The 12,800-nt window shown below is 39.2% G+C and overlaps 1 protein-coding gene across 3 annotated transcripts in view; it reads left to right on the top strand.

Moving 5' to 3' along the window:
- SND1 (staphylococcal nuclease and tudor domain containing 1) overlaps positions 1 to 12,800 on the top strand; it is a 417,958-nt gene that overhangs the window by 113,983 nt on the left and 291,175 nt on the right. The gene's annotated exons all lie outside the window — the stretch shown is intronic.

Raw genomic sequence — 12,800 nt, 5'->3', positions numbered from 1 at the left:
CCTTTTTGGTTTGAAGGCTCCTATATATTAATACATTGAGGGCCCAAAAAGCTGTTGTTTATTTTATATCTGTTGATACATTCAGTACATACTAGCCGTGAAAACTGAGACATTTAAAAATACTTAATTCATTAAAAAGCCCATTATATGTTAACATAAGTTTTATGAGAAATAACTGTTTTCCATAAAATGAGGAGAGACACATTACTTTTTTATGCAAATCTGTTTACTGTGTGACTTAATAGAAGACAGCTGGAATCCTATCTGCTTCTGCATTTTCTTTGTTTTGATATGTTGTTTTGGTTGAAATTTTTGAAGCAATTCTAGCCTCACACACAAGTAGTTGGAGATGGAAGAAAAGAGAGGAGCCAGGGGTCTTTGGTCTACATTTTGAGAACCGCTGCTCTAAAACAACAGTATTTCCAAAGTGACATTGGAAATCACATTGATTGTACTACCTGAACCTTGCAGAAAATCTTTTGGCTTGAAGTGTGTGTGGCTATAGATTGTGGGTGGTACTGTTGATAAAGTAAAAGTATCATCTGTAAATCAATATCTTCTGACAGTCCACTTACTTTGTTCACTTACTGTTGAAACTTAGATGAAAGTAATAGCCTGAAAGAGCAAATGCCTTCTCTAATTATACTTAGGGAAGATAAGGAATCCCTGGAATCTTTAGCCTACCCCTGTTGTCAGAGAAGAGAAATACTGACTCTAAAATCATAGTCCCTTGTTTAATATCTAATGTGAGCTTTTTTTCGTAAACACGTGGGACCCTGCCACCATTAAGTTTTATAAATATAGCACTGGCTCCCAAACATGTTCAGGTGGCAAACCTCCTAGAACTCATAGTACATAGGAATATTTAATGCCATCATTTTGATTTGGGATAATTCTCCAAGTAGAGAACACACTATATGTAAGTTATATAAAGTCAAGCATATGTGTGCACCAAAGTATGCATTCTATTCATAGTAATTAATAGTAATAGTAATATTAAGTTAATATTGGTTCATTGATCTATTGCCGTTTGACATTTTATAATAAACACACTTTTTTATTAAAGAAAAATATATGGACGAAAATCTCAAACTGAGACTATTATAGTTACTAACATAATTTTTGGTAACATTATTTTTAGTGGTGATGACACTTTTTCTACATTGTTTGAGAAGCACCAGTATCCTAGAAAAGCAGATTGAGGCCTACTAAAATACATTATCAAGGCCTATTAAGTCTAATTTCAAATAATGATAAAATTATTTATGGGATAAGACTTAATTCCAATCTGAACACTATGGCTTTTGCAACAGTAACGAAGGTAGCAGCTAACTTTTTACCTATCGTTATAAAGTGTTTCATTTCTTTTGCTAGAGCTCTCTCCCACCCTTTTGCCCATTTCCACATAATGTGTACTTTCACATTGCTTTTGGTTAGCTCCACTGAGTAGGTGCAATGTGTGTGCCCTTGTGTGAAGTACTTTAATAGGGCGATTGGGCTTTTCATGGTCCTTAACTCTGGAAGGAACTTCACATCCTCGCTGGGTTTCTGATGTTGCTGTATTGCAGATGCTGCCAAGGGCTTCCTCTGCCCTGGGCCACCATCTTCGGTTTGCTTGGTGTAGAGTCAAATAACAAAACCAAAGCAAAGCAGAACCTTAACATGCATGGAGCAGGCTGTGGTTTTTATCAAAATGTCTATTTTTTTTTAAGATTTGTTTTGATGACCATTTTTAAAGTCTTTATTGAATTTGTTACAATATTTCTTCCGTTTCATGTTTTGGTTTTTTGGCCTTGAGGCATGTGGGATCTTAACTCCCTGACCAGGGATCAAACCTGCACCCCCGGCATTGGAAGGCGAAGTCCTAACCACTGGACTGCCAGGGAAGTCCCCAGAATGTCTTTTAATGTTTATATATTTGAGAGAATTTTCAGAAATCCTCTCCTTATTTCCTTGTTGCATTTCTGTGTCAAAGTGAAGAATTTGGGATCAGAAAAAATTTGTTGGTACCAAATGATGTTTCCAGGACTGGTTTGTAGGATCAGATGTGACTTTTTCAAATTGCAGCCTTTTCTAATGGGCCCCTGGGAAATGTCTTAGCTAAATTGCAACAGTGACTGGTGAAGTTGATGGAGGTAAATTGCTCCCATTGCTGAGGGTTCAGAAAGCAGGCAGTGGAAGTTAAAATTCCAGGGGAAATCGGGCAGAACTATTGCAGATGGTTTCCCCCTTGAATAGAGAAGGGGGCTGATGTCACTGTTGATGAATGAGAGGAGATTAAAGCCTGATTTTTTTTTTTTTTTGCAATGAATTAGTAATTTTTGGTAGGCTAAAGAGAAATTTATGAAAAGACCATCAGAATCAGGTGATTTCTTTTCAATATTGGCTACAAATGATACCTAAGAACACACCATGAACATATTGGACTGTCTAGTACTTTATAGATAGGTAGCACCAAGAAACTTGTGTATGCCCTCAGTGACCTCAGAGGTGGAGGGATTCCTTAGGTTATTGCTAATTTCTACGTGATAGTCAACTACTGAGCACTTCTGATTTGCCTTTAGAAAAATGAACTTGGCTGGTTTTGACTGGTTATGGTGTTATTTGGGAATAGAGGTCATGAAGAAAGTATTTGTGGTTGGTATTCTGAGGGCCTGGCTCATGTCTTTCCCAGACACCTACTGTGTATTTGAGAAAGTCCTTCCAAGTTCCCTGCAAAGTGGGAATAATAATACATCACAAAATTGTGCGACACCATCAAGTCTTTTGTAATAAAACTCAGTGCTGTAGACTGTCCATCGTGCTGAATCCCTGGTAAGTGTAGAGAACACTAAATTAAGGTCCAACCTTAAATCCTTAAACCCTGTGAGGCTGAGGCCTTCCTGAGCTGTGGCTCATTGAGGTGATGGGAGGGTACACTGTGAATGTCTGTGTTCTCTGTGGAGAGAATTTCTTGTGTTTTAGTTCTTTGTTTCTTGGAAAATACTTCATAGACATTTTAGAAGCCCAGATCTTTCACTTATCTAGGAGGATAAAGGACTTGATGACTTCCTTAGTTGATGGAAATTCTGTAACCGTCACTTGTAAGAGCTGAACTTAATGAATTTAGGTTTGCAGTTTACCCAGACCATAAGATCATTTTTTGACTTGCTTTTCTTTTCTTGCCTAAGTATTTGGATGTTTATTCAGTGTACACGTTTTAATATTACTTGGATGAATTTGGCATCATATATTAGACAACTACAATTCATGTTTAAACAACTACAATTCCAGAGGTGGAAATTGCCATAGAATTGCTATGATGATATCAATTCTTTGCCTTCAAGAGTTAAGGTTTTGGATTACTGATGAGTTGATTCTGGTTTGTGTGAACTCTCCTACAGATCACTGCTTAATAGTTCCTTTCTTACTGCCTCCCAGAATTATTCTTGCCAAGAATCTGGTACAAGTAAATACTTTCCTGTTTTCCTCACTACTCTGTCCATGTCTAATTTAAGCTGAGTTCCTCCAAGCTCTAGTGCCTCTGTTCTGTGGTTTGTAAAGTGCTATGTACTTTTATAACCTCTATAAATAGCAAAATATAGCTCATGGCAATAACACTGTGGCACCCTACACGTTTAGAGTGTGTGTGTGTAAGAGAGAAAGGGAGAGACACATTTATCTTGGGTAGAACACGTCTAGCATGCAAACCTATTCATCTCCTCATACACATCAGTACTGCTTCTGATTTTTTGTTCATTTGTTAGTAAATGACATCCCTTTATCTTTGGGACATTTTATTGTGAAACTAGGTGTGATGCTGGTCCCTTCCTTTCTCTTCTTTATCCTTTCCCTCTTTTTAACATAACAAAGATGATTGGAGAAAGACTGGTGGCCAGCTCAGTGAGATTTCCAACCAGATGCTTGTGTGCTAGGGGCCTAGCTTCCTATCCTGGTCTTCCTGTTTTATTTTTCAGTGGATCGCTACAGATGTCATCACATATTTGGGAGATGTGAAGCTAGGAGCTAGAAGCTGTTTCTATTGGCCCTGTCAATATAGTTTGATAAAATGCAAATGTCTTTAAAATGGTAGACTTCCAGTTAAAAGGCTCCATCAGGGAGTTTGTTTTGATAATGAAAGTGATTAAGAAGGCTCTCTTTTTTTCCATTGGTATGAATATTCAGCTAAAAGAGCATGGTTTTCTCTCTGTAATTGGACTCTGCTAATGAGGTTCTAATAACTCTTAGGTTCTAATAATGATTCTAACAAATCTGTTAGCTATCTTCCATGAATAATGCTGGAGACCAAGAAGACACAAATTCTGGATGATGATGGCATCATATAGGGTTCTTAATGCCAACCATTTCCTCTTCTCTCTAATTCTAAGGAATCAACAGGAGTTTATGGTTTTTCAGTGTTATGTTTGGAATTGCCTTCAAAACTTGGAATTTATAGGCCTGCAAGTGTTGGTTTTGGTGTGAGAAGGGAAAGGACAATAAACACAGCCACAATTGTTTGTAGACTAGGCTTTATCTAAAGCCTCCTTTCTAGAGCATTCAGTCTCTTCAGACCCGTTCTTCCTTGCAGAGCTTCAAGGAACAATATGGAAGAGGATTTTTTGGTAAAACTGGATTGAAAAAGTGAATATGCTATAGTGTAATCTGGGACGTGTATTGAGCTAGAATAGTTGTCCGAGATGGGCTGCCTTGTTTCTCTCTCAGCGCCTTATTAACAGCCTGACACCCTCCAGCTTTCCTCAGTTGGCCAGTGTTTGGGTTCTCTGATTTTAATAAGTCCTTTCACTGTCTATTTTTCTACCTTGTTCATTCTCTCAGGACCTAAGTGTTGGTTTTGTATCAGTTTCCCTTCATAACAAACTTGAGGCAGAGCATATAACCCCTCTAGTACGAGAGGATTACAAAGGCATTAGAGGGGCAAATAACTGTCTTGGGTATGCTCAGTGACTCAGAATGGTCCCCCAATTTTCTTTGTTACCTAGGTTCTTTTTTTTTTTTTTTTTTTTTAAAGGAGGCACCAAGATTTCAACTGAGATCATCTTGATCTGCAATCCATAATCTCATTTTATATGGTGGCTTTTTTAGTTAGCCATATGAGTGGAATCATTGGGGATTATTACAGAACAAAGGTTTTTTTATGATCTTGATATTTGAGGAATAACTTTAAACAAAAGGATAGAACTAAAAGATTTGCAGGTGGTGTCTTGTCTTTGTGTGAACATTCGTTTTGTTGGAAGAATAGTTTTCCTCTGGTTTCAAACTTGTGTAGATGGTGTTCATATTCTCTGAGCCAGTATAATAAAATATAGGGGAGTTTAAAAAAATTTCAATTTGTCAAGAGGCAAATTGTTGTCTCTTGCTGGGAGCTAGAGTCTAAGGTCATAGTATGAGAGAAAAATAGTGTATAGTGAAAATTATCCTTAAAAATCTCTTTATTGTCATTTTGCACAAACAGAAAGTAGTGCTTCAGGATGGTCAGGACCAGGTTAAAATCAAGTCTTTTCTCTGAGTGGAATTGGGAGGGAACAGGGATAGAAAGCTAGCAATATTTAAAGTTATATCTATACCTCCACCCAACCCAACCCCTGTCTTTCTTTCTGAGAGACTTAACGGTTGTATTCCAGTATGTTAAATATGTATTGGAGGCAAATTCTTTGTCTTCATTGCACATCTGAAGTTGATAAGGAACTGCCCCTGGAGAAGTAAATCCCAGAAGGAGACTGAAAAGGGGATAGACAAGGTCTTGGTACTGCTGGTGAAAACGTGTCAGTTGCAGACCCACAACTAACAGTGGTCAAGAGCGAGGGCTTGGGTTGGTTTCCAGAGGCCCAGAAGCATTAGAGTGTTTTTTCAGAAGTGGCAGTGTTGAGCTCTGCTTTTTCAGGATGGTGGGCTGTCCGCACTGGTCAGGCAGGTCTGCTCTCATTTGTCCAAGGTGGGCTGTGAACATGTTCGCCCAGCTCTGTTGGATCCTTTGTGCCATTACAGGGTGACTTTCTACCCTAGGGTACTGAGTGATGGCTGACTTCTGAAGGCTGTTTTGATTTCTCTCTAGCAACATACCCAGTTAATTCTGGTTACGTATTTTGGGGGGCAGTTCCTCCCTGGTATCCGTTTTGTTAGGTATATTCTAACCAGCTTATATTCCTTGTCCAGGTCTGTTCATTCCATGCATCTTGTTACCGAGAGGGTTCTTTGAAATGTCTTTCCTTTTTTACTTACATTATGTTGGCAGATTCTTTTTTTAATCTTTCTTTGTATATATGTGTATATATATTTTAATATGGAATTCCATATGAATGTATCTTGCATCTTCTCTATTCCTCTTCCACTGCAGAGGCAGCTGTATTAACTGGAACAGTGCCCTTTTGTAGCTCACTACTGGTGTGTGCATTGCTTAATCCTCTCTTGCTTTTTAAACTCTCAGCCTGTAATGAATTGAATAGTTTTCGACTCTCCCTGATAAGGATATTTATGGGTCAGACTGGCGGAATTCCACCGAAGCACATTAGTGTCTCCTTTGAGTTGAAGCATTTACGTAGAGGTATCCTTCTGAATGGAGGGTAATGGAAATGCTTTCGGACCTCTGGCTGCTGCTGGCCCTCCTCGCCTCCCAGCTCTGTGCCGCTCACCTTCGTCAGAGTACAGGACGCCAGGCAGTGGGTACGAGGTCTCAAGCCCACAGGATTATTTCACTTACGCTTCATTCATTCATTGCCCAGATATTTCTTTATCAGCGCTATAGAACTTAAATATTTTTTGATGTCATATTAGTTACGGAGGGGGAGGAATGTTAAAAGATGTTGATGGGGTGGGTTGAGTCAAGATGATACAAATGAAGACAATGCAAGGTAGAATAAAAATGTTAGAGGCACAGAAGCAAAGAACTAATGAAATTCAGAGCAAGAAAGATGCTTGAGGGTTGGGAAATACATGGCTTGATAGTGTTATAACTGGTACTAATGATAAAGAGCACATACGATTTTGTACCTTTTTCCCTGTGCCAGGCACTGGCTAAGCGTTTTCCTGCGTTATCTAATTCATTCCGCACAAAGCCGAAGTCCTATGAGGTGAGGGTTTTATTACCTTTATTTTGCACGTGAGGAAACTGCACTTGGAAAGAGAGGTCAGGTTGCTTGTGCAAGGTCAAACAGCTGGCAAGTGGAACCCTTGGGAATAGGCTCCAGGCCTGGCTCAAGGGCTGTACGTTAACCACTACATCTTGCTGTTTAAATTCTTTTGATTTTTCAATTCAGTGCTTTATCTAGGTCACCAGTTCTTTCCATTAAAAAGAAAGTGTGGTGAAATGAATGTGTTGAGTAATTTGTGTTGTGCTGAATGCTTATTGCTATTTCATGCTCTACACTTAATTGCTTCTATATGCTTATTGCTTAATTACATAAAATGCAGTAGTCCCTTTATCATCTTTCTGCAAAACTGCCCCTTATTTATTATGACTTAAGCAGATTAAAAAAGAAGTGTGTGCTAATTTAATTTTGGAGGCCAGAATTCCTTTTGGTAATGTTTTCTTTATGAATGCACTGATATCTCATTGGTTAAAGGATGTGTCTGGTCAGAATGCAGCTGTTCAGCATGGAAGCATCAAACGGCTGTCACTGTGCAGCATCTTTTCCAGGCACCAGGTTGACATCTGGACTCAGTATTTTGGTGCAAGAGAAATGGTTCTTGCTAATAATGTCGTCACAGCATCATGCATCAAACAGAGCTGGAGGCTGTGTCTCTGCCAGTTGCCTTTTGATCATTATTCACCCTGAGTTAATGCAAAGAAAATGATCAGCTTGGGGGCCACAAGGGTAATACTTGGCATCCACGTGCTACTGGTTTCCCAAAGGACCAAATATAAGTTTATTTTCCCTAGATTGGTGTAAATGATTTGGATAGGAGATGTTTGGCCAAGCTGTAAGCTAGTTGGGCACCTTCTATGTTCTTTTCTATATGGTTGGCACAATACAGCCTTAACTATTTGAGGTCCACTTGCTGGTTGAGTGATTATAATTGATATGAATGATACATAGTGAACGTTCGGGGTAGGAATAGCTATGAGGTAGTATTTGCCAATACTTGCCCTTATTGGAAACATACCACATTTCCTTAATTCTTAAAAGATGTATCTCTCCCATCGGCAAATTTTAACATCTGGTTTCAGGACAAAACTTCTAGTCATAACTGACGGCTTTATTTTTAATGGAGTATAAAATAATGCATCTTAAAATAAGTGGCATCTTAGATTGAATTAAATATGATAGCTGTACTGTGCACCATTTGGTTCTAATCCCCACTGTCCTCTATTTCTATTGACTTGGTAAATTGCTTAGTATATTTAGAACACCTGAGTTCTTGTGGTTCTGACCCGGCCATTTGCTTCAAAAGATGTGTTATTCATTGTTCATCATTGGTGGTTTCCTACCCACTGGACAATTTATGTAACACTTCAGAGTTTATGTGACATTTGAGAATTGTAGGTGATGGGAAAGATGGTGTCTAATTTAAATGCACTGGAAGCATAGTCTTCACAAATATAATCAATGCAGGAGGGACGTGAGAGGAGAGGAGTGGAGCGGAGCATATATTTCAGTGAAAACTCATTTAGATTTAATGCTGTTTACCTTCACCAAGAGAAAGTAAGAGAGAGGTAGCTGTGTCCTTGAATCTTAGAGACTTAGACCTTGAGGGGACTTTTCTCACTAGTCAGAATTAGATTTAAGTATCTCAGATGCATGATACTTTAACATGTGTACAGAGGTTTGGTATTTCCTCACCCATTCTGTAAGAATATTTTCCTGTGCTTGCAAAATCTTTACTGTAGGTAGTGGCCTTTGACCTCAGTTCTAGAGAGGCCTCTCTATGTATGTCTTTAAAACATGGTATAATGTTTTTAGGTATTTTCCATTATTTTATTTTATTTTTAAAAAATATTTATTTATTTATTTATTTTTGGCTGTGTTGGGTCTTCGTTTCTGTGCGAGGGCTTTCTCTAGTTGCGGCAAGCGGGGGCCACTCTTCATCGCGGTGAGCGGGCCTCTCACTATCGCGGCCTCTCTTGTTGCGGAGCACAGGCTCCAGACGCGCAGGCTCAGTAATTGTGGCTCACGGGCCCAGTTGCTCCGCGGCATGTGGGATCTTCCCAGACCAGGGCTCGAACCCGTGTCCTTTCCATTGGCAGGCAGATTCTCAACCACTGTGCCACCAGGGAAGCCCCGGTATTTTCCATTATTGATGGTAGTTCTTACGATAGGAAAAAATGGACTGTAACAGATCTGGTGTCTGCTTATACCAGATCTAGATCCACTCCTAAAACATTAACCATATTTTGCTTATCATTAGAAGTCATCAAAAAATTATCCCCCCAGTTCCTATTCTGTGCTGCCACAATGCTGGCAAATGTTAAAAAGGTATGTATGGGGGCTGTTTTGATACTGCTGTTTACATGCTGCCTAAAAATAAGCAGATTATGAAACATGTAGTTTTCCTCTTTTTAATTACCAAGTAATATACTAAACAGACATCTCTAGGCACTGTCTGGCAAGCAAAGCGTATGAACCGGAGACATGCTTTGAAAGCAGAATGAACCCTCTGTCATCTGTCCATCTCTGAGAGGTCATTTGAATATCAGGTGACTTGTATCTTAGTCTTCAGTTTCTTCCTTAGTGATATGATGAGTTTAATCAGTTTCAGTTAATACATACATTTTACTATTTAACAATGAAACTTTTTTCATTTATAAATTAGAGGATAGGAATCAAATTTTTATTATGTTCTGAATTATGCTAAGCTTATATGGTTGGTACACATTAGACACCTAGCAGAAAAGAATGTTTGAGCTGCGGTTAAATCATTTACTCTTAGCTCTATAAGAATGTATGTGTACACTGTAACAATAGTGTTGTGCATAAGTGTAAATTAAGTGTACCAGTACACACACATTATATTAAAGATCATAAAACGCCTATATGATGATGATGGCTTGAAAGGACAAGACCCCTTACAAACAAATTAACATCTGACTTAAAAAAAAAAGTTTCATTTATTTCCTTTCTGGTTGTTAAAAAAAAAAAAAGTCTCAGCCCCCCAAATTCAAGCAGTGTATTTGTTAATGAAAATATTATTAATGAGAGGGAGTTATGGGTCAGGGATGTTTGTTGCAAATATAATTTTCAAATTGGAAAAAAAAGAAAAGGAAACCAATTTTTGCATTTCGTTAGCCATTTTGAGGTGTTTTGGTTCAATGTGAAATGGCCACAGCTGTTTATTTAGAAGTGAAAATATTACTTGATACATTAACTGAAATCTCACTCTGCTTTGTTATTGTCTCCTTGAAGAGAATTTTACTATGTTAGATATTTGTCCCCTTATTGTGGGTTGAGTTGTGAAACCCCCCAAAAGATATGTTAAAGTTGTAACACTAAGAACCTATGACTATGACATTAGATCTGTGAAGACCTTACTTCCAGGTAATCAGTTAGGAGGAGGTCATACCTGATGAGGCTGGGCCCTAAATCCAATGCCTGGTGTCCTCATGAGAGGATCAGGTGCACACAGATGCAAGAAGGCCCTGTGACAGAGACAGAGATTGGAGTGATGCAGCTGTAAGCTGAGCATTGCCAGGGATTGCTGGCCACCACCAGAAGCTGGAAAGAGGCTGCCTTAGAGCCTTCAGAGAGAGCATGGCCCTGCCAACACTCTGAGTTTTGTACTTTGGGCTCTTAACTGGGAGAGAGTAAGTTCGTGTTGTTCGAAGCCATCAGTCAGTGTCTGGTAATTTTTTATGGTAGCCCTAGGAAATGCATACCTGCGGCTCCCCCTCTTTTTCTGTAAACATTTTATGTCTTGTGATGAAAAATGGCTTTCCCTTTTTTTGAACAAAAACCACACAATCGGCTTTTAAGTGAACATCATGTATGTCAAGGCATGTTAACTTGGATTTTTGAAAGGTTGCTTTGAATGCTGAGACTGGGCTAATTTCCACACATTGTCATCCCACCTGTGTACAGGGTTTCCCTTCATGTTTCACCCCTGGGAACACCCTGGGTACCCTAGTGAAATTGCTCTAGTTTCCCTGGTTTACAACTCTTCTGAAGGAGCTATCTGTCTCTTTCCCAATAATCTTGTTATTCTGTAAGTGTGTAGAATGTAATGTAGAACAGAGATTGGCATCTTATGAGTTGTGTGGTCTGTTTCGTATGACCTTTTCATATGATCATGGGCAAACTGTCTCCTAGCTCTTGTTTCTAGAAAATAAGAATGGCCGTTTAAATTAGAATAAACTCAGTGGGTGTAAATTTTTACAAAAGTAAAAACTCCAAAGACCTTAACAAACTTCATTTATGTAGATCTCTCTAATCATATGATGGTGGCCAATGTATACGTGTTAGTTTATATTCTGATATTTATAACTGTTCATGAAACCACGTTTTGTCTATTTTTTAAAATTAATTAATTTTATTTTTGGCTGTGTTGGGTCTTCATTGCTGTGTGTGGGCTTTCTCTAGTTGCAGTGAGCGGGGCTACCCTTCCTTGTGGTGCACGGTCTTCTCATTGCGGTGGCTCCTCTTGTTGAGGAGCACGGGCTCTAGGGCACGTGGGCTTCAGTAGTTGCAGCATGTGGGCTCAGTAGTTGTGGCTCGCGAGCTCTAGAGCACAGGCTCAGTAGTTGTGGTGCACGGGCTTAGTTGCTCCTGGGCATGTGGGATCTTCCCGGACCAGGGCTCGAACCTGTGTCCCTTGCGTCGGCAGGCGGGTTCTTAACCACTGCGCCACCAGGGAAATCCCAGCATTTTGTCTATTTTTACAAACAGCTTTATTGGGACATAATGGATATGCAGGAAAACTGCACATTTTTAAAGTGTGCAATTTGGAAAGCTTTGAGAAATATATATATATCCATGAAACCATCACTACAGTCAAGATAGTGAACATACTCATTACCACCCAGAGTTTCCTTGTGCCCCATTCTGTCCCTTCCCATGTACCCCCAAACCATTGATCTACTTTCTCTCATTACAGATTAGTTTCATTTTCTAGAGCTTATATAAATGGAATCATACAGTATCTACTCTTGTTAATCTGGCTTCCTTCACTCAGTCTAATTATATGCGATTCATCTGTGTTGTGGTCTGTATCAGTAGTTCATCCTTTCTTTGCTGAGTAGTATTCCAGTGTATGGATATACCATGGTTTAGCCATCCATTTACCTCTGGTGGTCATTTGGGCTGTTTCCAGTTGCCTCCAATTTTTGGCTCTTTATATATAAAGCTTTGATGAACATTTGTGTACAAGTCTTTGTATGGATATATATTTTCTTGTCTCCTGGATAAATACCCTGGAGTATAATGGGTTGGGTCATTATGGTGATGGTAGGCACTGTTGCTTCTAATGCTTTGCCATGGTTCTTCCCCTGGCCTCAGGTGGAAGCACACTCCTGGGCTGATCAGTACTGTGCTCAAGAGAGGCCCTGTGCGCATCTCAGAAGTCATCTTTCTATGCTGCTCTCTCCACCCTGGTCCTTTGTGCCAAGAGCTCAAGCAGGCTTGGTCTCCCTCAAACCCTTGTCCATTCCTGCTGGCAACTCTAGGCAGTAAGCAGTTGTAGGGCTCATTTGTGTCCTGTCTCTTAGGGATCACTGTTCTCTGTTGCCTGTTACCTATCTTACTGAAAACCATGTTTCAAAATGTTTGTTTTTTTTGATTTTATGCAGGAGGGTGGATTTGGTCCTTGTTTCATCTTTGTTGGAAATGAAAGTTGCACATTTTTCTTGAATTATGGCACTTTTAATTTTAAACACA

This window comes from Balaenoptera acutorostrata, chromosome 7 (genome assembly GCF_949987535.1).
Source record: "Balaenoptera acutorostrata chromosome 7, mBalAcu1.1, whole genome shotgun sequence".
NCBI classification, from domain to species: Eukaryota; Metazoa; Chordata; class Mammalia; order Artiodactyla; family Balaenopteridae; genus Balaenoptera; species Balaenoptera acutorostrata.
Note: the sequence above shows the minus strand (reverse complement) of the source record. Positions and strands in the feature narration are given on the sequence as shown.